This window comes from Hyla sarda, chromosome 2 (genome assembly GCF_029499605.1).
Source record: "Hyla sarda isolate aHylSar1 chromosome 2, aHylSar1.hap1, whole genome shotgun sequence".
NCBI lineage: Eukaryota > Metazoa > Chordata > Amphibia > Anura > Hylidae > Hyla > Hyla sarda.
The window spans coordinates 456,641,009-456,664,896 of record NC_079190.1 but is presented as its reverse complement, the minus strand read 5'-3'; the positions used below and the strand labels follow the sequence as shown (position 1 = coordinate 456,664,896).

The window sequence follows — 23,888 nt, the reverse complement described above, 5'->3', positions numbered from 1 at the left end:
TTTAAGTACTTCAATTTCTCTTTATACAAATACAACCCAATATTACAACAACCCAATATTACAACAGTCTAAACAGACTGTAATTCACATCACAACCACTGGGGGTTCAGTTTTAGACACCTATAGCATAGACCTCTCCTGACAGAGTATCACATCAGTTATGTTTTCCTTCAAAGTTGGACATGTCAAGCTGCACATCTATAGCGATATGTGGAGTCAAGAAGAGGATAGCTAAAGGAGGACAAAAATGTAGATGAATGGGGTCTTGTTCTAAAATGCCATCTTCTCCAATCACATTCCAGTGTGCCTTCAGCTGTAGCAAAACTACAACCCCGAGCATGATCGGACAGCCTTTGCCACTTCGGTTGGGAAACACTGTTGTAGAATGTCACAGTGGACAGCACTCTCTCCAATCACTTATACCATAGAACAGTGTTTTCCAACCAGTGTGGTTCCGGCTGTTCAAATACTACAACTCCTAGCATGCCCGGACTGCCAACTGCCAAAGTAGACAAAGTAGAACGTCAAAGTAGACAGCACTCTTACATCTACATGTGCTTTGTACATATTAAATCACGATTTACTGTAGGACCACATGAAACTCTTTGGCTGGGTTCACACTACAGAAAATTTGCGGCCAGAGATTCTGAGAGCGAACAGCACTGACTAAATAATTTGGCGCCAGAACCGCACGGACATCGCCGTCCCAATAAATGGCAATGTTTGCGGCGTGAATTCCTCCAGAACATTGAGCAGGTTCAATGTTCTGGCGGAATTATTTGATGGGATCAGAAATTCCGACCAGTAAATTCTGCAGTGTGAATGGGTTCACGGAAAAAAAAAACATTCAACTTCATGTTACCTTCATGCAACGGAATTTCCTAACAAAATTCCTAAGCTGAATTCCGGTCGGAAATTCCATAGTGTGAACCCGGCCCTTGGATTTAGCTAATAATAAGGAACAGATCTTGAGATGATTCCTGACAGTAAGTCTTTGTAGGATTTCCATATTAGAATCGTCCTCACTCCATTGCTCAGATCATAAAGAATGTAAAGAATGTAATCCGGTTGTCTTTCAAACAAAGAATCCCGAAATCCAAAATGAAACGTTCTTTAGATATCAATTTTGATGGCCGTTTTTTAAACTCCACGGTTCACTTGATGGTTATTTTCTATAAGTGAATATGTAACGTGGTTATAGCTCCTCTAAATTGAGTCCCGTAGCGGCATAGCGAGTATTTTAACATCACATACCTATTTAATGTTATTCCCCATTATACAAAATGCCTGAAGAAGGCATTTTAGTTTCAGTGAGTGAAAATTGCTTTGTGTGAAATTACTGCTCGACTCCATCGAGTGGAGGACGGGGTTGGCTGTTTTCATCTTGGCGCAGTCACAATAATAAAGGGAATTATCGTTACTCTTATTTTTATGTCTCCCTTGCTTCTGTTATTATATTAGGTTATTATTAAAGTATTACAATCCACGGAACTCAATTGCATTGTATTATTTCTTAAATTCTTCATTCTTCCAGAATAACTGAGAACGGTGACAGATGCAAACCTTTTTTTTTTTTTCAACAAGAACTCATATTTTGTTATTTTTAAGGTCTACTAAAGAATCTTCCAGTTCGTCCATTTAAAGGGGTACTCCGGTGCTTACACATCTTATCCCCTATCCAAAGGATAGGGGTAAGATGCCTGATCGCGGGAGTCCCGCAGCTGGGGACACCCATGCACGCGGCACCCCGTTTGTAATCAGTGCCCGGAGCGTGTTCGCTCCCGGTTTGATTACGCTCGACCGCAGAGCCGGCAGCGTGTGATCACGCCCCCTCCCGTAGGATTGCATTGAGGGGCGGAGCGTGACGTCACATGGGGGCGGGGGCGTGACGTCACATGCTGCCGGCTCTGCGGTCGAGCGTAATCAGACCCGGAGCGAACCCGCTCCGGGCACTGATTACAAACGGGGTGCCGCGTGCATGGGCGTTCCCAGCTGCGGGACTCCCGCGGATAGGGGATAAGGGGATAAGATGTGTCAGCACCGGAGTACCCCTTTAATCACAGAAAAAAATAATGCTTATATATGTGATGTCAGATTGTTTACATGTCTTTTTAATGTGTTTAGCTTCTGTATTTGGCTCACAAATTTGTCTGTTCTGCTGCTCATTCATTCTGACATCCACTGCTCAGGATGGGGCATGTCCGAGGCAAGCACTGAGCCCGTCCTTACTCACCATGCATTCACTTCCTCCCTGAGTCTGCTGTGCTGGGTCTTTACATCCAATCACTGCAGTCTACTCTGTAACCCCCTCCTTTCTGCATTCATGCTTCATTATGATAGACAGGACAGGAGTGAGCACAGAGAAGTGCTAGTCCCTTCCTCATTTGTACTTTGTCCCAGTTTGTGCTTCAGCTGGGACAAAGATGATGCTGCAGCTGGACAGGAGAATGTTCTGGATGGTATGGGGACCCCTAGTGGTGTTATTTATAAGCCATGATTTCTGTGAAAAGCACTTTGTTGAAACAGTATTTAGGACATGACATTCTATTTTCTAAAAACATATTTTACATCTTACATATTTGTGTTGTCCTTTGTTTCTACTGAGTTGATAGACTATATTTTCATGAATTTTTCTTGAGCAAACAAAATGCATTACATTCATGTAAGAATGCCAAAACACATCAAATATCATCTGAACTCCCCTGTGAACTTCTCCAACGGTTGATGGGGCCGAATTAATTACTTTACAAAGTTTATTTTATTTTTTTATTTATCATTTTTTTTTAATACTACACAAATTAGCCTGCTTATTCCACCAAGCAATTTACAAGCAGAGTGCAGTCATCCACATCCTCATATGCAGCAGCAAGCGCAATTCAGCAAAAATGAGTTTCTGAACTGTTCTCTTTTACATATCTTTAGTATTTATAAGTATATGCAGATAACTAGTGAACATGCATCTTTTTATTTTAGCATTTTTAGTGCTTAACTCTTCATAAAAATAAACTGCATAACTGAAAGGGTTTGTATATTGCATTACATTGGATTAATGGACAATGTGTAATTCTTTACTTCCCCTGTGTGAGGCACTGCACAATGGTGTCCTATTAATTATACAACTCCTTTTCTAGATACTGGCCTATTGGTGGTTGGATTAGAGCTGTCAATGTTCACTTTTAGCTTTCAAATATCACAAATGTAATACATAGGCTTAGATTTACAAAAACTGTCTCACTGTTTTATATAGTTCAAATTTAGACTGAGTTCAATTGTGCCAGATTTATCAAAGTGATTAAAAATTAATCTTACCTGTAAACTGTCTTCATCAATTTTTAGTTGGCCTTAAACCAGAGATGGGTACCAACACTTTGGCACTTTTTCGGTCACATATTGGCCACAAACTCTTTGCCAAGAACATGCCCCTTTTCACAGGCCATTCCCATTTTGTTAAAAAAAAAATGCCAAAAAATGTCTATTAAGGTCATATTATATGTGGTGCAAACTGCTCTTAAATTTTGGCACATTTACAAAAGTTGTGGGCTTTAGTTGTGGTGCTGGCTTACAATTAGTTTCCCTATAACATGCTCATATACTCTAATAGGGTACATTGAAATTAAATTGTCCTGAAACGTGTGGGATTCAATTATTAATGTGGGGCAACAGCTTTTATTTCTTTCCTATTAACTATGTGAAGTTCACTTAAAATTCAGATAACTTTTTAAAGAACCATCATGTTCTTTTTTTTTTTTTTTACCTCCAAGGGACCGAAGGTACAAAAGTGAGTTATTTTCTATTCTTCAAAGAAGGGGGAGGTTGGTATGAATCGGCACCATGAAGTTTACCCTCATTTATATATTTGCTATTAGGCTACAATCCTTAAAGGGGTACTCCACCCCTAGACATCTTATCCCCTATCCAAAAGATAAGGGATAAGATGTCTGATCGCCATTGGGGACCCCCGCGATCTTGGCTGCGGCACCCCAGACATTCGGTGCACGGAGCGAACTGTGGTCACGCCTGCTCGTGACATTATGGCCATGCCCCCTCAATGCAAGTCCCATTGCATTGAGGGGGCGTGGCCATGATGTCACAAGCAGGCATGACTGTGATGTCACGAGCCTCCGGCGGTGCACCCGACGCTCTAAACGAATGCCAGGTGCAGCAGGGAGATCGCAGGTGTTCCCAGTGTCGGGACCCCCACAATCAGACATCTTATCCCCTCTCCAATGGTTATGTTTAGGGGCAAAGTACCCCTTTAATATATGCAGCAGATTTATATGAATAAATCCCAGACCATTCCAAACCTATTCTACATAATGTTTCAAACCAATTACATCATCAGCAGAGACCAACAATTCAAGCAATGGGTGACACGTTCCCTTTAGGTAAATTTGGCGCTTTATGGCATCAGTACCTACATAGATCGATTGATAAAGGACATACATTAGCGATGTCTGATTTCCCATATCAACAAAGTCTCCTGGGTCCTGGCTCCTAATCCTGACAGGCTTTGAAGTAGTGTTGTGGGATATCAGTCAGTACTTGGTGTCTCAGCAGTTTCATCCGCATGTGATATATATCTTTTACTGTTCAGTGTCATATAAACTGTTTTAATTGGAGAGGGTTATCCGCAAAAGCCTGGCCTCAGCAAGAAATATGACAGTCCCATCCACTCATAATGTTCTTTACAGCACTCAACACCTTGCCCAAATCTTCAGCAATCTACAATCAGCAGCTTTCAAGGCATTAATATCAGATATAAAGTTAAACTACCACCAGTGGGACCAATTGCTCAGCAAAGAGAGATAGACCTTTATCCTATTTTGTTGACATAGCCTTTCCATAGACTTCTGTATTACGACTTTCCGTGCCCCGTGTGATATAAAGTCCACCTTCTCTCCTCCCGTGTTCATTAGTTTTTGTGGCCTTTCTAAACTCAGTCCCTCGTGGATAGCGGTGATTGTGACAGATGGTGTTAAAGCAGGATAGCACCAGGGTATCGCTCCTCGCTCTATCTTTGTCTTTAAAATCCCTCTTCCTCCTCATTCAGATGTGAGATTCCCATAAGTAAACCCCTGGAGGATCATAAATTGCTGTACATACTCACTGGATACAGGTCTGCACAGGTAAATATAAATCAGATGAGGAGTGCGGGCGTTTTACCATGGATTTCCACTTACGGAAGACGTCATGTTCCTCATGTTCCTGACCTTATTAGCTAAGTGCAAATACATCCTGCTATGGTTATTCTTTAAAGGGAAAGAGAGAGCAAAAAAAATAAAAAAATAAATGTTTAATCTGAAACATTTAAAAAAAAAATTCTTGTCACTATCTTTAAAGAAAAAAAAAATCTTAAAATTTGGCAGTTTTCACATTGGGCATTAAAGGGGTACTCTGCCACAAGACATCTTATCCCCTATACAAGGTCCCACCGCTGGGGACCCCCGTGATCTCCCTGCTGCACCCGGCATTCGTTTAGAGCATCGGGTGCAGCGCCGGATGCTCGTGATGTCACGGCCATGCCCCCTCAATGCAAGTCTATGGGAGGGGGCGTAACGGCCATCATGCTCCCTCCCATAGACTTGCATTGAGGGGGCGTGGCCATGATGTCACAAGCGGGGTGTGATCGTGATGCCGTCCCACATCGCCAGTTATCTGGCATGGAGCGAAGTTTGCCCCATCCACCGGATTTCTGGGGTGCCGCAGCCGAGATCCTTTGGATAGGGGATAAGATGTCTAGGGGCGAAGTAACCCCTTTAAGCTTATTACTAAGATGACACTTTGTGCTTTGTAAAGATGACTTCTCAGCAGTCATCTCTTCATCATCACAGGCTGGTTTACAATCAAAGCTGACATCTCTATATAGATAACACAGGCTCTACCATTGACCATAAATGATGGACACAGTTCACCTTCTCCTGCACATATCTTAAAGCATGTCCACTACACTCTCCTCTCTAAGTCAGTGTATATCTCAGAGCATGTCCACTACACTCTCCTCTCTAAGTCAGTGTATATCTCAGAGCATGTCCACTGCACTCTCCTCTCTAAGTCAGTATATATCTCAGAGCATGTCCACTACACTCTCCTCTCTAAGTCAGTGTATATCTCAGAGCATGTCCACTGCACTCTCCTCTCTAAGTCAGTGTATATCTCAGAGCATGTCCACTGCACTCTCCTCTCTAAGTCAGTGTATATCTCAGACCATGTCCACTGCACTCTCCTCTCTAAGTCAGTGTATATCTCAGACCATGTCCACTACACTTTCCTCTCTAAGTCAGTGTATATCTCAGAGCATGTCCACTACACTCTCCTCTCTAAGTCAGTGTATATCTTAGAGCATGTCCACTACACTCTCCTCTCTAAGTCAGTGTATATCTCAGAGCATGTCCACTGCACTCTCCTCTCTAAGTCAGTGTATATATCAGAGCATGTCCACTGCACTCTCCTCTCTAAGTCAGTGTATATCTCAGAGCATGTCCACTGCACTCTCCTCTCTAAGTCAGTGTATATCTCAGAGCATGTCCACTACACTCTCCTCTCTAAGTCAGTGTATATCTCAGAGCATGTCCACTGCACTCTCCTCTCTAAGTCAGTGTATATCTCAGAGCATGTCCACTGCACTCTCCTCTCTAAGTCAGTGTATATCTCAGAGCATGTCCACTACACTCTCCTCTCTAAGTCAGTGTATATCTCAGAGCATGTCCACTACACTCTCCTCTCTAAGTCAGTGTACATCTCAGAGCATGTCCACTGCACTCTCCTCTCTAAGTCAGTGTATATCTCAGAGCATGTCCACTGCACTCTCCTCTCTACGTCAGTGTATATCTCAGAGCATGTCCACTGCACTCTCCTCTCTAAGTCAGTGTATATCTCAGAGCATGTCCACTGCACTCTCCTCTCTAAGTCAGTGTATATCTCAGAGCATGTCCACTGCACTCTCCTCTCTAAGTCAGTGTATATCTCAGAGCATGTCCACTGCACTCTCCTCTCTAAGTCAGTGTATATCTCAGAGCATGTCCACTGCACTCTCCTCTCTAAGTCAGTGTATATCTCAGAGCATGTCCACTACACTCTCCAAGTCAGTGTATATCTCAGAGCATGTCCACTACACTCTCCTCTCTAAGTCAGTGTATATCTCAGACCATGTCCACTGCACTCTCCTCTCTAAGTCAGTGTATATCTCAGATCATGTCCACTGCACTCTCCTCTCTAAGTCAGTGTATATCTCAGACCATGTCCACTGCACTCTCCTCTCTAAGTCAGTGTATATCTCAGAGCATGTCCACTGCACTCTCCTCTCTAAGTCAGTGTATATCTCAGATCATGTCCACTGCACTCTCCTCTCTAAGTCAGTGTATATCTCAGAGCATGTCCACTACACTCTCCTCTCTAAGTTAGTGTATATCTCAGAGCATGTCCACTACACTCTCCTCTCTAAGTCAGTGTATATCTCAGAGCATGTCCACTGCACCCTCCTCTCTAAGTCAGTGTATATCTCAGAGCCTGTCCACTACACTCTCCTCTCTAAGTCAGTGTATATCTCAGAGCATGTCCACTACACTCTCCTCTCTAAGTCAGTGTATATCTCAGAGCCTGTCCACTACACTCTCCTCTCTAAGTCAGTGTATATCTCAGAGCATGTCCACTACACTCTCCTCTCTAAGTCAGTGTATATCTCAGCAGTCATCTTCTCATCATCTCAGACAGGTTTACAATAAAACAAAGAACTTATATATAGATAACCCAGGATCCACCATTGGCACAGCCCATGTCCTCCTGTAGACATCTAAGAACATGTCCACTACACTTTTCCAATGATCACTTCTTATCAGTCATCTATTTATCATCACAGACAGGTTTAAAGTAAAATCTCTATATAAGTAACACAGGATCCACCATTGACCATACACGGATACAGCTCATGTTCTTCTGTAGACACCTAAGAGCATGTCCACTACACTCTCATGGATCACTTCTCATTAGTCATCTATGCATCATCTTAGACAGGCGTACAGTGAAAGCTAGCATATATATATATATATATATATATATATATATATATGCAGGACACGGCTCCCCTCCTTCTACATATATCCCAGAACATGTCCACTACACTCTTCCATAGAGCTAAATGTGCATCTCCTGTTCTGTGGAGATCACCTTTCAGCAGAGATCTCACTATGATCTCACGCAGGATTGCAATGCTGGGAAATACCTTAATATAGAAAACACAAGGATTCACCATTTACAGTAAGTGATAATCACAGGTTCTTTTCCCTGCACAGTGATTCCTGTCCAGGTCACCGAGAACGCCCACAACAGTCTCTTATTAAAAGTCAATGTACATCTACTGTCCACAGGCCATGTGACTGCTAGAAATCATATTTCTGAATGCTGTTAACAGTGTTAACATTTCTTCTATCTATCTATCTATCTATCTATCTATCTCATATCTATCTATCTTTCTCATATCTATCTATCTATCTATCTCATATCTATCTATCTATCTATCTATCTCATATCTATCTATCTATCTATCTATATATCTCATATCTATCTATCTATCTCATATCTATCTATCTATCTATCTATCTATCTATCTATCTATCTATCTCATATCTATCTATCCATCTCATATCTATCTATCTATCTCATATTTATCTACCTATCTATCTCATATCTATCTATCTATCTATCTATTTATCTATCTATCTCATCTATCTATCATATCTATGGGTAGAAAGGTGCACAGGTGCCTACTGTGTCAGGTCCAGGTTGGGGACCCCTCCAAGATACAGAAAAATGTAATATACAGTGGCACACCAAGTGTCAGCAAAAAAAAAGGTGATTGATTCAAAAAAACCTGTTAGGCAACGTTTCAGCTGGCTCACCCAGCCATTTTCCGGCTTGGAAATGGCTGGGTGAGCCAGCTGAAACGTTGCCTAACACGTTTTTTTTTAATCATTCACCTTTTTTTTTGCTTATACTTGGTGTGCCACTGTATATTACATTTTTCTGTATCTATTTATCTGTATTATATCTATCTATCTATCTCATATCTATCTATCTATCTGTCATATCTATCTATCTCATATCTACCTCTCTATCTCATATCTATCTATCTCATATCTATCTATAAAAAAATTCTGCATATTAATGAATCTGTGATATATAAATGATTTACTCTACAAGTTAAAATAATAATTTTAATCCTAATTTGCCTTTACATTATATTACAATGCAGGAAGGACTGTGATTTATTCCCTATGTTTATAAATATCGGTTTTAGTGTATTATCTATTATATAATTGGTGTTTTGCGGCATTTCCATAGTCAGTTGTAGGTTTATATCCCCTGTATGAATACAATCCCTTCATTCATGTGGACTGTATTGTCTGGTAGGATAACACTTGCACAATTTGTGTGTTCTGTGTATTATGGTTGTTTCCATCCAGACAAGCAGAATCTGGAGCAGCCGGGGAGTTTGCTGGCCTGACATTTGCTTTTGCAGTAACAAGCCGCCACAGTTTTGGTGCCAAGGGGGCTTTTGGGTTTGATTTAGGAGAACTGACACTGATGGCTTGTTATTTCATATCTTTGAGCTGTCAGGGAGACAACTGATGTCAGCATAAAAATCTCTAAATCATGGCAAAACTTGCATCTATTGATGTCCATAAAACAGAAAATCAGATCTTTGCCCTAATCTAGTCGCCTATGCTGACAAGTGAACAAAAGAACTTGTCATTTAACTGGAGCTCATCATATCTCTTCTGTACCAAATCAGGAGCTCCGACCCTGCCAGAACACTAGAAACAATCTATGTCATTTATGGGGCTTTGTTTCTTTGTCAACAACACAAAGATATATAGGATACTATAGAGAGATAGATAGATATGATATAGATAGATAGATAGATAGATAGATAGATCTGATAAGAAAGATAGAGATAGTTAGATAGATAGATAGATAGATAGATAGATAGATAGATCTGATAAGAAAGATAGATATAGATAGATTGGATACGATAGATAGATAGATAGATAGATAGATAGATAGATGATATATAGATATGATATAGATAGATAGATATAGATAGATTGGATACGATAGATAGATAGATAGATAGATAGATAGATATGATATGGGATAGATAGATAGATAGATAAATTAATAGATATGAGATAGATAGATAGATAGATATGATATGGGATAGATAGATAAATTAATAGATATGAGATAGATAGATAGATAGATATGAAATAGATAGATAGATAGATAGATAGATATGAGATAGAGAGATAGATAGATCTGATAAGAAAGATAGATAGATAGTTAGATAAGGTAGATATAGATCAGTGTTTCCCAACAAGGGTGCCTCCTAGTTGGGAAACACTGATATAGAAAGATGGATGGATAGATGAATAGATAGATGGATGGATAGATGGATGGATATAGAGATGAGCGAACTTACAGTAAATTCGATTCGTCACAAACTTCTCGGCTCGGCAGTTGATGACTTTTCCTGCATAAATTAGTTCAGCTTTCAGGTGCTCCGGTGGGCTGGAAAAGGTGGATACATTACTAGGAAAGAGTCTCCTAGGACTGTATCCACCTTTTCCAACCCATCGGAGCACCTGAAAGCTGAGCTCATTTATGCAGGAAAAGTCATCAACTGCCGAGCCGAGAAGTTTGTGACAAATCAAATTTACTGTAATTTCGCTCATCTCTAGATGGATAGATAGATAGATAGCTAGATAGCTAGATAGATAGATAGGAGATAGACAGTCTGATAGATAGCTAGATAGATATGAGATAGACAGATGAATTATGTATAGATTAATACATATGAGAAAGATAGGTATAGAGGTAGATCTTAAAGGGGTGCTCCCCTGGAAAACCTTTTTTTTTTTTTTTTTTTTTTTTTTTTTAATCAACTGGTGCCACAAAGTTAAACAGATTTGTAAATGACTTCTATAAAAAAAAATCTTAATCCTTCCAGTACTTATCAGCTGCTGTTATGATCCACAGGAAATTCTTTTCTTTTTGAATGTCCTTTCTGTCTGACCACAGTGCTCTCTGCTGACACCTCTATCCATGTTAGGAACTGTCCAGAGTAGGAGCAAATCCCCATAGCAAACCTCTCCTGCTCTGGACAGTTCCTAAAATGGAAAGAGGTGTCAGCAGAGAGCACTGTGGTCAGCCAGAAAGGAAATTCAAAAAGAAAAGAACTTCCTGTGGCTCATAACAGCAGCTGATAAGTACTGAAAGGATTAAGATTTTTTTAATAGAAGTAATTTACAAATATGTTTAACTTTCTGGCATCAGTTGATTAAAAAAAATGTTTTCCAGTGGAGTACCCCTTTAAATAAATAAATAAATAAATAAATTAATTGATAATAAATTAATGAATAAATAAATAGATATTAGACAGACAGATTTGATGATAGAAAGATAGATAGATATACACATTTACAGTAGATATACATTTACAGTAACTAGTATTTTCTTCCTATAATAGTTTATGACTTTCTTTACTTTAAAAAGATACTTCACTGGAAAACATTTTTTTTTTTTTTTTAAATCAACTGGTACCAGAAAGTTAAACAGATTTGTAAATTACTTCTATAAAAAAAAATCTTAATCCTTCCAGTACTTATCAGCTGCTGTTATAAAGTTCTTTTCTTTTTGTATTTCCTTTCTTTCTGACCACAGTGCTCTCTGCTGACACATCTGTCCATGTCAGGAACTGTCCAGAGCAGGAGAAATTTCCTATGGGGATGTGCTCCTACTCTGGACAGTTCTTAAAATGGAAAGAGGTGTCAGCAGAGAGCACTGTGGTCAGGCAGAAAGGAAATTCAAAAAGAAAAAAACTTCCTGTGGATCATAACAGCAGCTAAGTACTGGAAGGATTAAGATGTTTTAATAGAAGTAATTTACAAATCTGTTTAACTTTCTGGTATCAGTTAATTTAAAAAAAAATTTTTTTCCAGGGGAGTACCCTTTTAAAAGGTTGAAATATTTGCTCTCTCACATAACAAAGTGCGAGTAGATTTCCAGCAATCGGAGCCCTTTCCGTCTGTTGCTGATCCGTATTAGTCTAATTCCCTGGAAAAATATGTAGAATTGCTAATTGAAGCTTTGGTGAGTTTTTGGTTCTATATAGATCTGCAGCTGTTGGCTGTACATGGGGGAAAGAGCCAAGCCAATTTATATGATAATGCGCTTTATGGGGTACCGTCATTGGGGAAAAAGGGACTTTATTGGGCACCAGGCTCAAAAGGTGAACAGGAAAGTGAAGCGATTTCATGATCATGTTTTTTTTCCCCAGCCAATGGAATTCAACATAATGCTGTAAATAGGATGATAGCTATAAATATGATATATGATGTATTACTGTACCGACACTAAAATAGTTACTCAATTTCTTAGGTGTCACCTCTTAAATGAATGGCACATAACTGTTTTCATTAAAGTCATGGACCACGTCCTCCACGATCAGACCCATTCTGGCTGACAGAGTTAGGACCCCATATTTGTAGATAGTCCATGTGCCCATAGGACGACAAACCTGTTTTTTTTTTCTGTGATTACTTAGGGTACGTTCCCACGAGCGGATTTTTTGCGGGTTTTCCCGCTACGTATTTGAAAGTGGGCGGGCTCTTCTCGGCTGTCCGCAGCAGATTTTCCACGATGGAATTTACGCTGCAGAAAATCCGCCGCAGTCCCTACTGACTTCAATGGGGCTTGCGCCAGATTTTCCGCAGAGTAAATTCCACCGTGGAAAATCTGCTGCGGACAGCCGAGAAGAGCCCGCCCACTTTCAAATACGCAGTGGAAAACCCGCAAAAAAATCTGCTCGTGTTAACGTACCCTTATACAGAATTGATGAACCTGTCATGACATAGAGTATGGATATTATTTATTGAGCTATTTCTTCTCATTTTCAAACTATAGTATCATTTGCAAAGGCATACGTAGTAGTGAGGAGCCATATTCGAACTTGCGATATTTCGCGAATATATGGACGATTATTCATCCTATGTTCGCAAAATTTGCATAGTCGCTATGTTATAGTGTACATGCGCGATAATATCTTTCAACTAACACTATACCCTACACTACTAAAAGAAGGGAGGGATCAGTGTCCTCTGGAGGTGCCGATATCTGTGAATATTAGCATATTCACATATACAAAATTTTCGCGCTCCACACCGACTCACACAGTAAATAATTTTGGAGCCTTCTTTGGACGACAAGCTGAAAGCAGGGAGGGATGATCACTTTTTTATTTTACACAGTACACGTCATTGTTGGGATATGTACTGTGAAGAAGAAAAAAAAGAAAAATAATATTCGTCATTATGAATATATAGCGCTATATTCTATTTATTCCTGAAATTGCGAAGTGCCGATATTCTCGGTAAAAATAAGTATTTCGAATACTCGCACTCAACACTAATATGTATCAGAGGCAGACCATTTGGATTTACCTGGTCCTTCAAATCAGAGACACAGAGAGGACCTCCAAAAGACTCAGGATCAAGCAGGGCACATGGATCTCAGGTAAAACAATTGGGTTTATTACCCACAATGCAACGCGTTTCGCATTGCATTATGGGTAATAAACCCAATTGTTTTACCTGAGATCCGTGCGCCCTGCTTGATCCTGAGTCTTTTGGAGGTCAGCGGTTTACCATGAAACGCGTTGCATTGTGGGTAATAAACCCAATTGTTTTACCTGAAATCCATGCGCCCTGCTTGATCCTGAGTCTTTTGGAGGTCAGCGGTTTACCGCGAAACGCGTTGCATTGTGGGTAATAAACCCAATTGTTTTACCTGAGATCCATGCACCCTGCTTGATCCTGAGTCTTTTGGAGGTCAGTGGTTTACCGCAAAACGCGTTGAATTGTGGGTAGTAAACCCAATTGTTTTACCTGAGATCCATGCACCCTGCTTGATCCTGAGTCTTTTGGAGGTCCTCTCTGTGATTGCTGTTGTATCTCAGGAGCGGCTGCTGGGTCCTAGATCTACCGATCTCATATACGCTTTTCCATTGTTGTAATTGGCTCAGTACAACCATCAAGGGTGAGCACTTCCTATATTGTGTCCACCCATATTCTATTGTTACGATATAACACTGTGGAGCGCTTTACTTCATTTTAGCTTCATGTCAGAGGTCACAGCTAGGTTGGGCCCATGCTTTTTGCTGTTGGGTTAATCTCACCATCTAACCTGCGCAGCACTCCCATCTCCAAAAACTGTTTTTTGTTTTTTTTTTGTACCAATGGGCAGGTACATGGCATGAAGTGAAAAATAATCTACAGGTTCTACTTTCTTCCACCATAATGGAGGCCCATCTTGGTCTTTGCTATGGGAACCCCTCTCTTCTGTATAGCATTAATTGTGTGCCATTAAAGTGTTATTACACATAGTTCCTAAATATTTATTATATTAGATTTTATTGCTGAGACTAGTAGCAGGGAAAGTGCTATAGTAATGAGAGAGGATGTCACTATGCATTTACTAGCTTTACCACCCAAAGCTAAAATAGGATCTTTAGATGAGGTTGGATGAGCAACATAAAACAGCTAAACATTGATTTTTTCCATTACCTGGTTCTATTTTAATACATGCCCCGTTTTAGCACTCAAGTCAGTCTTTAGAAGGTTGTTACGACATCAGAGCTATGCGACTAGGCAGATGTAAGCCAATGTGGGTTCGCGGCTCCATGTAATGTACATTTTGTTCTGGACATTCATGGTCAAGGCACACTGAGCATTATTATGTCTCCGTTTAGGACCTGTCTGCATGGGACCTAAAGTTTAATAGCAAATAGATGTGGAAGGAACATTTTGCTGAACAGATCTTTCTTAATAGCCCGTTTTCCCACCATAAAGACCAGTTGTAAGCATTTAGCTATGATTAAAGCAGATTGAAGCAGATAATCCTTCAGAGTGAAGAGCTTCAACCAGCTCAGACACATCTTCAGGGACATGGACCAGCTAATTCCTCCATCATTTCCCTTGAGCTTTAGGAGGGTACCATATTCCCCCCAGCCATCCAGTGTATTTATTACACTACATTATAATTCTTTAATAATTGCTATTGCATTACAGAAAGATCATGTCATCCAGCTGTTGGGAAATCCACTTAAGCCTTGTGCCATGATTTCAATTGTTGGGTATCATTCATTTGTTTTGCAAATAAGTAAATTAGAACCTTGTTAGCAAACGAGACCTTTTTATCAGAAGAGCAAAGATTATCAAGCTCTCTAACAGGATAACATTGTGATTACCATTTCAGTTTAGGGGAGATATGCTTGGGATTTCCTATGAGAGTCTTTAAGCCCCACCTGCCCATGACTGATAACTTGGAAACCATTTACAATGCTAATTTCATTAATTATTTTTTTATCTGTATTAAAACCCCATATGTTTAGACAGTATGGTCACATTCTAAACAACAGTATAACAGTCATGTTATCAATTTAAAGGTGTTATCCAGGAATAGAACAACAGAGCTAATTTCTTTCAAAAACAGCTCCACAGCTGTCTCCAGGTTGGGTGTGGTATTACAACTTGGCTCCATTTACTTCAATGGAACTGAGCTGCAGAACCACAACCAACTCGGATACAAATGCGGAGCGTTTTTTTTTTTTTTTAAAAGAAAGTAGCTTTGTTTTTCTATTGCTGGATAACCCCTTTTAATGCAGTGGACATCAGAGATGTATTAAAGGGGTACTCCCGTGGAAAACATTATTTTTTTTTTTTTTTATTAACTGATGCAAGAAAGTTAAACAGATTTGTATATTACTTCTATTAAAAAAATCTTAATCCTTCCAGTACTTTTTATGGGCTGTATACTACAGAGGAAATGCTTTTCTTTTTGGATTTCTCTTCAGTCACGACCACAATGCTCTCTGCTGACCTCTGCTGTCCATTTTAGGAACTGTCAAGCGCATGAGAAAATCCCTATAGCAAACATATGCTGCTCTGGACAGTTCCTAAAATGGACAGCAGAGGTCAGCAGAGAGCACCGTGGTCGTGACTGAAGAGAAATCCAAAAATAAAAGCATTTCCTCTGTAGTATACATACAGCCCCTAAAAAGTACTGGAAGGATTAAGATTTTTTAATAAAAGTAATTTACAAATCTGCTTAATTTTCTGGCACTAGTTGATTTAAAAAAAAAAAAAAAGTTTTCTACGGGAGTACCCCTTTTAAACTGATTGCCTACCATAATATTAGGTGTTTTGTTATATGTACCCCTTTGTAAATTTTACTTAATATAAACTAGTTCTTATTGTTTGCCATAGCATTTTAGCTATTTATACAATTTATAAATGATTATTAATTTAATGTACTGTACATTCACCAATGGTCACCATGTTGGTCTAGTGGTTGGTATTGCTACTTTGCAGTGCTGGAGTCCTGGGTTCAAATCTAACTAAGGAGACGTTTGTATGTTCTCCTCATATGTCTATTCCCTCTAGGTACTGCCGTTTCCTCCCACAAGAAACATACAGATTGATTAATTTTGGATTTAGATTTTGAACCCCATTGGGGACAGGGACTGATGTGAGTGATGACAGTGGAATATGTTGGCCCTATATAAATAACGACGGATTATATCTAAATCGATATAGGAACAAATATGGAGAACCGGAGAATTAATATGTAATATTTAGCTACATATAGTCTACATGCCGAAACAATTATTTCATATTATCCATTTCACCCCGATATAACACTACAGCTGCTTGCAATTGTCTGGGTACGAGATGGAACTTGCAGTTTTAGTGCATGTTGAAAGTTCTATCCCTCCTTTTTTCCATTCTTCTCCTGCATATACCTACTCAGCCTCTTATGAGGTACATCTTTAGTGGTCATGTGATTTATTGATGATCCGTAGGGTCTGTGAGCATTATGGATATTAAGCAAGGAATTTCCTTGCTGAATTTTCACATTGTAGTTGCACCATCTAAAATGATCCGGAAGCGGCGCTTATGCCCCATGTAAACTGCCATTGAAAATGTTTTTTCTGGATTGCGCTAGATTTCGCCTGGAGATTGAACAGGTTCTATCTTCCAATGGAATAAAATTCCTCATCAGAAGTTCCTCTACAGAAGTGGTCTCAAACTGTGGCCCTCTAGATGTTGCAAAACTTCAACTCCCAGCATGCCCGGACAGCCAACGGCTGTCCGGGCATGCTGGGAGTTGAAGTTTTGCAACATCTAGAGGGCCACAGTTTGAGACCACTGCTCTCCAGAATTTTCGATATGTAAAGCAAGCAGCAGTTTGGAATCTCCCTAGTGTGAACAGTAGTGATCACATTATTTAATGACATGATGATGCAACGGGAGGTGGAAAGAGCCGTCGGTCACATGGCGGTCAACACAGTGAAACAAACTACTGGACCACCGGGGACAGTAAGAACAAGTATATTCATAAGTCACTTACTATAATGTAATGAGCTCTTTGGAGTATAATTTTCTTGCACAGGATAAACCTTCAATGACAATAAAACAATAGCGGAGCACAGGGTTGTCCATCTGGACGCTCAAAGCTAGACCAAAGTTTTCATTAGTTTTATGTTCCCCAGGATTCCTGAAAGGTCTATAGACTTTATTGCTTAATTTGTTTTACTATTTGGTAAATTCATGCTTAGCTACAGCATGAACATAAAATCTAATTTTAGAAATACTTATACCCCCGTAGTGACAAATAGTTTCTGTAATCTCCAGTGTACAGTGAAATTCAATGGCTTAGTGTTCACTGTGGGTTCGGATGCACATCCCTGTGCTAAATTTTCTTAAACCATCTGCAACTAAAATGTAAGATCAATTAAATACCGTTGAACATAGGAAAAACATGGTTAGGAATGGAAACTTCATGTGTGCAGCAGAACATGTACATGTATGTCCTTCCGTGTTGCCATCTCAAGGTTCATCAGCCTACACCAGAACGTAAAGGATCTGCACACCATGCTACAAGCCCTTTAATGTCTTCTTATTTCTTCGTAGGAAACACACATAGCATGAATAATACATCAAAGATAAAATTGAATGCAGATTGTGTGTGTGGGTAAATATTTTACTTCATTTGCATCTGAAATTTTAAGGTAGAATCGGAACGCAAAACAAATCAAGTTTGTGAATATTCAGTTGGAAAGAATATTCTGCAGACCAAAGCTCATGTAGTCTTATGTTCCATTACAGTAAATATATTTTGCACTTTGGAGTGGTTGAAATGGGCTATCGATGACCACATGATTGGGGTGGCCAACTAACGTAATGGAGCTGGGTTGACTTTGGAACTTCAAAGTAAGGTTAAACAGGTTTCAACTGTGCTAATACTTATACGGTGTCACTAGTTCTGGCAGCATCATATTGTGGAGGTGTTTTTCATTGGGGCAGGGAGTCTGATCAGGGTTTAGGGAAAGCTGAATGGAGCAAAAAAAAAAAAAAAAACAGACATGTTAATGAAAACCTGATCCTAAGTGCTCTGTAGCTCAGACTCGACTAAAGGTTTATTTTCCAATAAGACAGTGACCCTAAGCGCACAGCCAAGATAACACAGGAGTCGCTTAGGAACCCTTGAGTGACCCAGCAAGAGCCCTGACTAGAGCCCAATTGGACATCTCTGAAGAGACCTGAAAATGGCTTCCTCTGACAGTGCCCATCCAACCTGACAGAGCTTGTGAGGATTACTGATATGAATGTCAACAAACACCCAAATCCAGGTGTGTAAACCATATGGCGTCATCCCCAGGAATACTGGAAGCTTTTAAATCGCTGCCAAAGGTGCTTCAACTAAATTCTGAGTAGAGGGTCTGAATACTTATGTCAATACAATATTTTCGTTTTTCTTTTTCAAAAAATTATCAAAGATTTTTTATCATTCTGTTGTACGTTGTTATAATGGGGTATAGAGTGCATAGCTATATATATATATATATATATATATGTATATATATATATATATATATATATATATTATTGTTAGCACAAGGCCGCAACATAAAAAAATCATAAAAGTGAAAGGGTCTGAAAACTTTCTGAATGCATTGTATTTGCTTTTATAAGATAACAGCAGCATGGACTCCAGCCTCAGGTGTTAAATAGCTATGTTGTGAATCAATACAGTCTTCAGAAATGTCATTAGGATGAAGTATAGATAGATCATTCACTCGTTCTCCTGTCAGGTCCCAAAAACAAGCCGTCCATCCCATCATATTAGGCTTCCGAGTTTAAAGTGACAGGTAGAGAAGCCCTTGAGCATTCTATATCGAAGTCATCACGTCAGACCTGGAGGCAGCCCCCCCCCCCCCCCCGTACCCGCAATAACATCCCAGAATCAATGCATCAGACGCATAGGGCTCAGTGTCCTGTAATATAAGGTGATGTGGCCACCAAACCGCCCCCTTTCTTAATGAATTAATCCAATAATAGACTAAAAATACAAGATGTGATCTATAGCAGAGGCACAAAGTAACATTTAAGGTAGGAATGTAATTTCAGCTTGCAGCCCATTGCCTTAGGGACCCAATTTAATGGGTGAACGTGAAGCCTTTTACATGATATTGTTAATGACATTTTGAGGACATCTGCAGTTGGTTGGAGCAGAACAATAAGACGCGGCATTCTCCGGATGGCCTTGATTTTTACTTCATTAAGGATAAAAAAAAAAAGAAAGAAAGAGAAATTATTCTCTTTCAAATTAAAGCCGAGATAAATAATTTCTCTTGGCAGAAAAATATTTTCTTTAAGGGACTTTCATCCAAGAACCAAGGGGGCACAGTGTCGGCAAACAAGACTTCTTTTTTTTCTCTCTCTTGCCTTCTCCCTCCTTTATCTATATAACAACACATGCCAGAAGCTTCATTTAAGTGGCTGATTACATATCTCTATGTTCATACAGCACGGTTGACCTATCTCAGGGTGTCCTCCTAGTCGTGTCTGTCTCGTAAATAAACAGATAATCCGGGCTTTGCGCTCGGCATCGCAGATGGTGACACACAGAAATATGATTCATAAAGCACGGGCAGCCCGGTCATTGTGTGCTAGTATGGCAAAAATAATGGATGAAAGGCCCAGGGGAGAAAGAGAGTTAAAGGGGGGGGTTGTCTATGTTGACAGTGCCCCCCTTGGTTAGGAGTGATAGTGCAGCTCAGTCCTATTCACTTAAAGGGAACCAGTCATGATATTTTAGCATATATAACATGTCGCAACTAGTGATGAGCGGCATGTGCCATATTTGAATTTGCAATATTTTGCGAATATATGGACGAATATTCGTCCTATATTCGCAAAATTTGTATATTTGATATATTTGCGGTTATTTTCGCATGCGTGTATGCGCACGTGGATAACTATCTACCTATCTATCTATATTATCTATCCATCTATCTAGCTATCTCCTAATATTCTTTAGTGACAATATTCCAGATTATGAGGATATTCGCGAATATTTGCATACTCGCATATTCTCATATTTGCGAAAATTCGCTCTCCAGTCTAATACAGTAAATAGTATAGGAGCCTTCTTTAGACCACAAGCTGGAAGCACGGAGGGATGAGATCACTGTGATGTGTTCTGTGTGAAAAAAAAAAAAAGAAAAAAAAAGAATATTCGGAATTGCGAATATGCGAAAATCGCAATAAATATTCAAATTGCGAATATTCGCGCTCAACACTAGTCGCAACATATTATATATGGTAAAATCTTATTCCTCACATTAAGAAAAAAGACACTTCCATAGGGATTGCATTTAAATGTCGATTTTATCCACAAGCTTGTTTACTTATTACAAAATGTGCAGTGTGCCAGATATGGAACATAATATTCACCCGGTGCAAAGTATCGCAGATCACATGTACAAAGCGACATCTTCAGAACATATTCATCCCGTTCCTGGCCGCTGAGAGCTGCCTTCTGGTGGGCTGAATTGAAGCGCTCGCTGTGAGCAGACAGTCGGCACGTTTCAGGAGTTGCCTCCCTTTCTCAACCTGTTGAGTGTCTACAATACTTTGCACCGGGTGAATATTATGTTCCATATCCTGCACATTGCACTTTTTGTTATACCTAAACAAGCTTGGGGATAAAATGGACATTTAAATGCAATCCCTATTGAAGTGTCTTTTTTCTTTTCTGTAAATGCGAATTGGTTTATGCAGCTAGAGTATACGGAGCCTCTGGCTAGACACTAGGGAGCCACCCAATGGTGCTTCACACCTGCGGTCCGTTCGTTTTTGATTGTATGAAAATCTTATTCCTCACTATCCCCAGAACACATTCCTGTATAGTGAAGATATCAAGTTATAAAGTCTCCCCCGCCGGCCCTGTAAGTAGTCCATACTTACCTAGTCCTATCTCCTCCAGCTGTAATCACGCCCCCTCATCGTGATTGACAGCCCTCGTCACATGGCTCGGGCCCAGGCAATCACACTGAGGGGGCGTTATTATAGAAGACTGAACTAGCTAGGTATAGCTCCTCGCCCAGGGAACTACTTACAGACCAGCAAGGAAGACTTACTAACGTCATATCCTCACCATTCCTGTGGGCAGTAATGTCTCTTGGGTATGTGAGGAAGAAGATCTTATCATATATAACACATTGCCACGCATTATATATGGTAAGATCTCATGATTGGTTCCCTTTTAAAGAGCTTCCATACCAGGCACAAACTATGGACAAGAGTGTTGCTGTTTAAAGAGTACCTGTCATTATCTTGTTAAACTTTATAATCCTCCCACTTCACTGCCCCCATCATGATAAACCACCCCCTGCCTTTATTTTTATTATTTGTTAGTTTTCTACCTTTATATTGCTCTGTATTTTCTGCTCAGTCTCAGACAAATTCACAGACTGGGAAGGGGCATTACCCAGCAGGCTGTGACATCATCTGAAGCCATACAGGGGAGAACTTCCTCCCTCACTCTGCTACACAAAGCCCAGAGCGGTTCAGTGTGAGATGAGCAATGATTGGCTAAGACTGCACAAACCTTCCTCAGCATTCCAGGCTGCATTTCCTGATTTGGGACTTCTGCCAGGCCAGCAAGAGTCCAAAGTCTGTGCCAGAGATTGGGAGAAATGTGCTCTGGACAAGTAGGGAGACACCTAGTAGAAGCTTTTTTAAACCCAAATAAAACATAGAAAACTTCATTTTTTTTAAACAAAGTACATTAGAAAGATTTTTTATTTACCATGAGGAGTGCAATAGCAAAAATTAGTTTTAATGAGAGTGCCCATTTAAGCGCACTCTTTTTCTAGATACCCTTTTTGTGGACAAGTTACAATGAGCATAGGGTTATTTTATAGGATGGGCAGCATATAGGATATTTAGGACTTGTAGGACAAGATAAATAATATATACTTCTGTTTGTAACATAGTTCAACAGCATATAACATATATTCTGATCTTCAAAGAAGTAGTGCAAGCATTGCTCCGGGTATGACGGTGTGACCAGTGCTGGAGGCAATGTGTGCCTGCAGGGAGATGCCATGTCAGTCTGGCCTGGAGCTAAACCTTATTCCATTCATCTGACATTAGTGGCTATACCAGGCAACCATTTTGTGCTGTGGCTTTCGTGTTAGACCAGTGCACGCCAGTCCGTCTCCTTTCTTATGCCAGTCGGTGTCATCAAAGTGCTAATGCCCTGTAACAACAATGACATATAATTGTGCAGCAACAAATGAAATTATTTTCTAACTTAGCCTATAAAGGTCAAACAATGCCTTGTGGAATAGACTATGTTATAAAATAGCAGCAAAATATGAATATGAAATATGAAGCATTTAGGCCCAGGTGCATCATTACACTCTAATACAATGTTTCCCAGCAGCTGTCCTGGCATGCTAGGAGTTGTAGTTTCACAATAGCTGGAGGCACCCTGCTTGGGAAACACTGCTCCAGTATATAGACTTTCTTCCAATTTAGTCTTCTCTATAAAATGATGTTACAGAGTACTATAAAAGGCTTAAAGGGGTACCCCACTGGAAAACATTTTTTTTTTTAAATCAACTGGGGCCAGAAAGTTAAACATATTTGTAAATTACTTATATTTAAAAATCTTAATCCTCCCAGTACTTATCTGCTGCTATATGCTCCACAGGAAGTTATTTTCTTTTTGAATTTCTCTGACCACAGTTCTCTCTGCTGACACCTCTGTCCATTTGATGAACTGTCCGGAGCAGGATAGATTTGCTATAGGGATTTTTTTCCTACTCTAGACAGTTCCTAAAAATGGACAGAGGTGTCAGCAGAGAGCACTGTGGTCAGACAGAATGGACACTCAATAAGAAAAGAACTTCCTCCGTAGTATACAGCAGCTGATAAGTACTGGAAAGATTAAAATTTTTAAATAGAAGTCATGTACAAATCTGTTTAACTTTCTGGCACCAGTTAATAAAACTAAAAAATGTTTTCCAGTGGAGTACCCCTTAAAAAGGTAGCATGGTGGCTCAGTGGTTAACACTGTTGCCAAGAAGTGCTGGAGACCAAGGTTCAAATCCCATCAAGGACAACATATGCAAAGGACTGTTCTCTCTTTCTCTATGTGGGTTTTTTCCCACACTCCAAAATGTGAGGATGGGTGAGTTTAGATTGAGAGCCCCAAAGGGTTCAGACACCGATTTAATGTGTGTGGGTGTAAAAGCTCTATGGTATATGTTAGTGCTATATGAATAAATAATCATTAATATCTTTAAATGGGTTTCCCAGGCTGAGAAACAACAGCGCCAATGTCTTCCAGAAACAGTACCACACCTGTCGTTAGGTTGTGCGTGGTATTGAAACTCAGTTCCATTGAAGCAAATGAAATCAAGTTGTAATACCACATTCAACCAGAGGACAGGTGTGGTGCTGTTTGTGTTGTGAAGAAAGGAG

At 39.8% G+C, this 23,888-nt stretch overlaps 1 protein-coding gene and 1 long non-coding RNA gene across 10 annotated transcripts in view; one reads left to right on the top strand and one right to left on the bottom strand.

Annotated features, from left to right (window-relative positions):
• The window catches only part of ROBO2 (roundabout guidance receptor 2), a 524,692-nt gene that overhangs the window by 248,035 nt on the left and 252,769 nt on the right, over nucleotides 1-23,888 (top strand). The gene's annotated exons all lie outside the window — the stretch shown is intronic.
• The window catches only part of LOC130357051 (uncharacterized), a 133,451-nt gene continuing 131,783 nt past the window's right edge, over nucleotides 22,221-23,888 (bottom strand). For both annotated transcript variants that reach the window (XR_008889088.1, XR_008889087.1), the window contains exon 3: nucleotides 22,221-22,659. This is a non-coding gene — a long non-coding RNA (uncharacterized LOC130357051). The remainder of the gene's footprint in view (nucleotides 22,660-23,888) is intronic.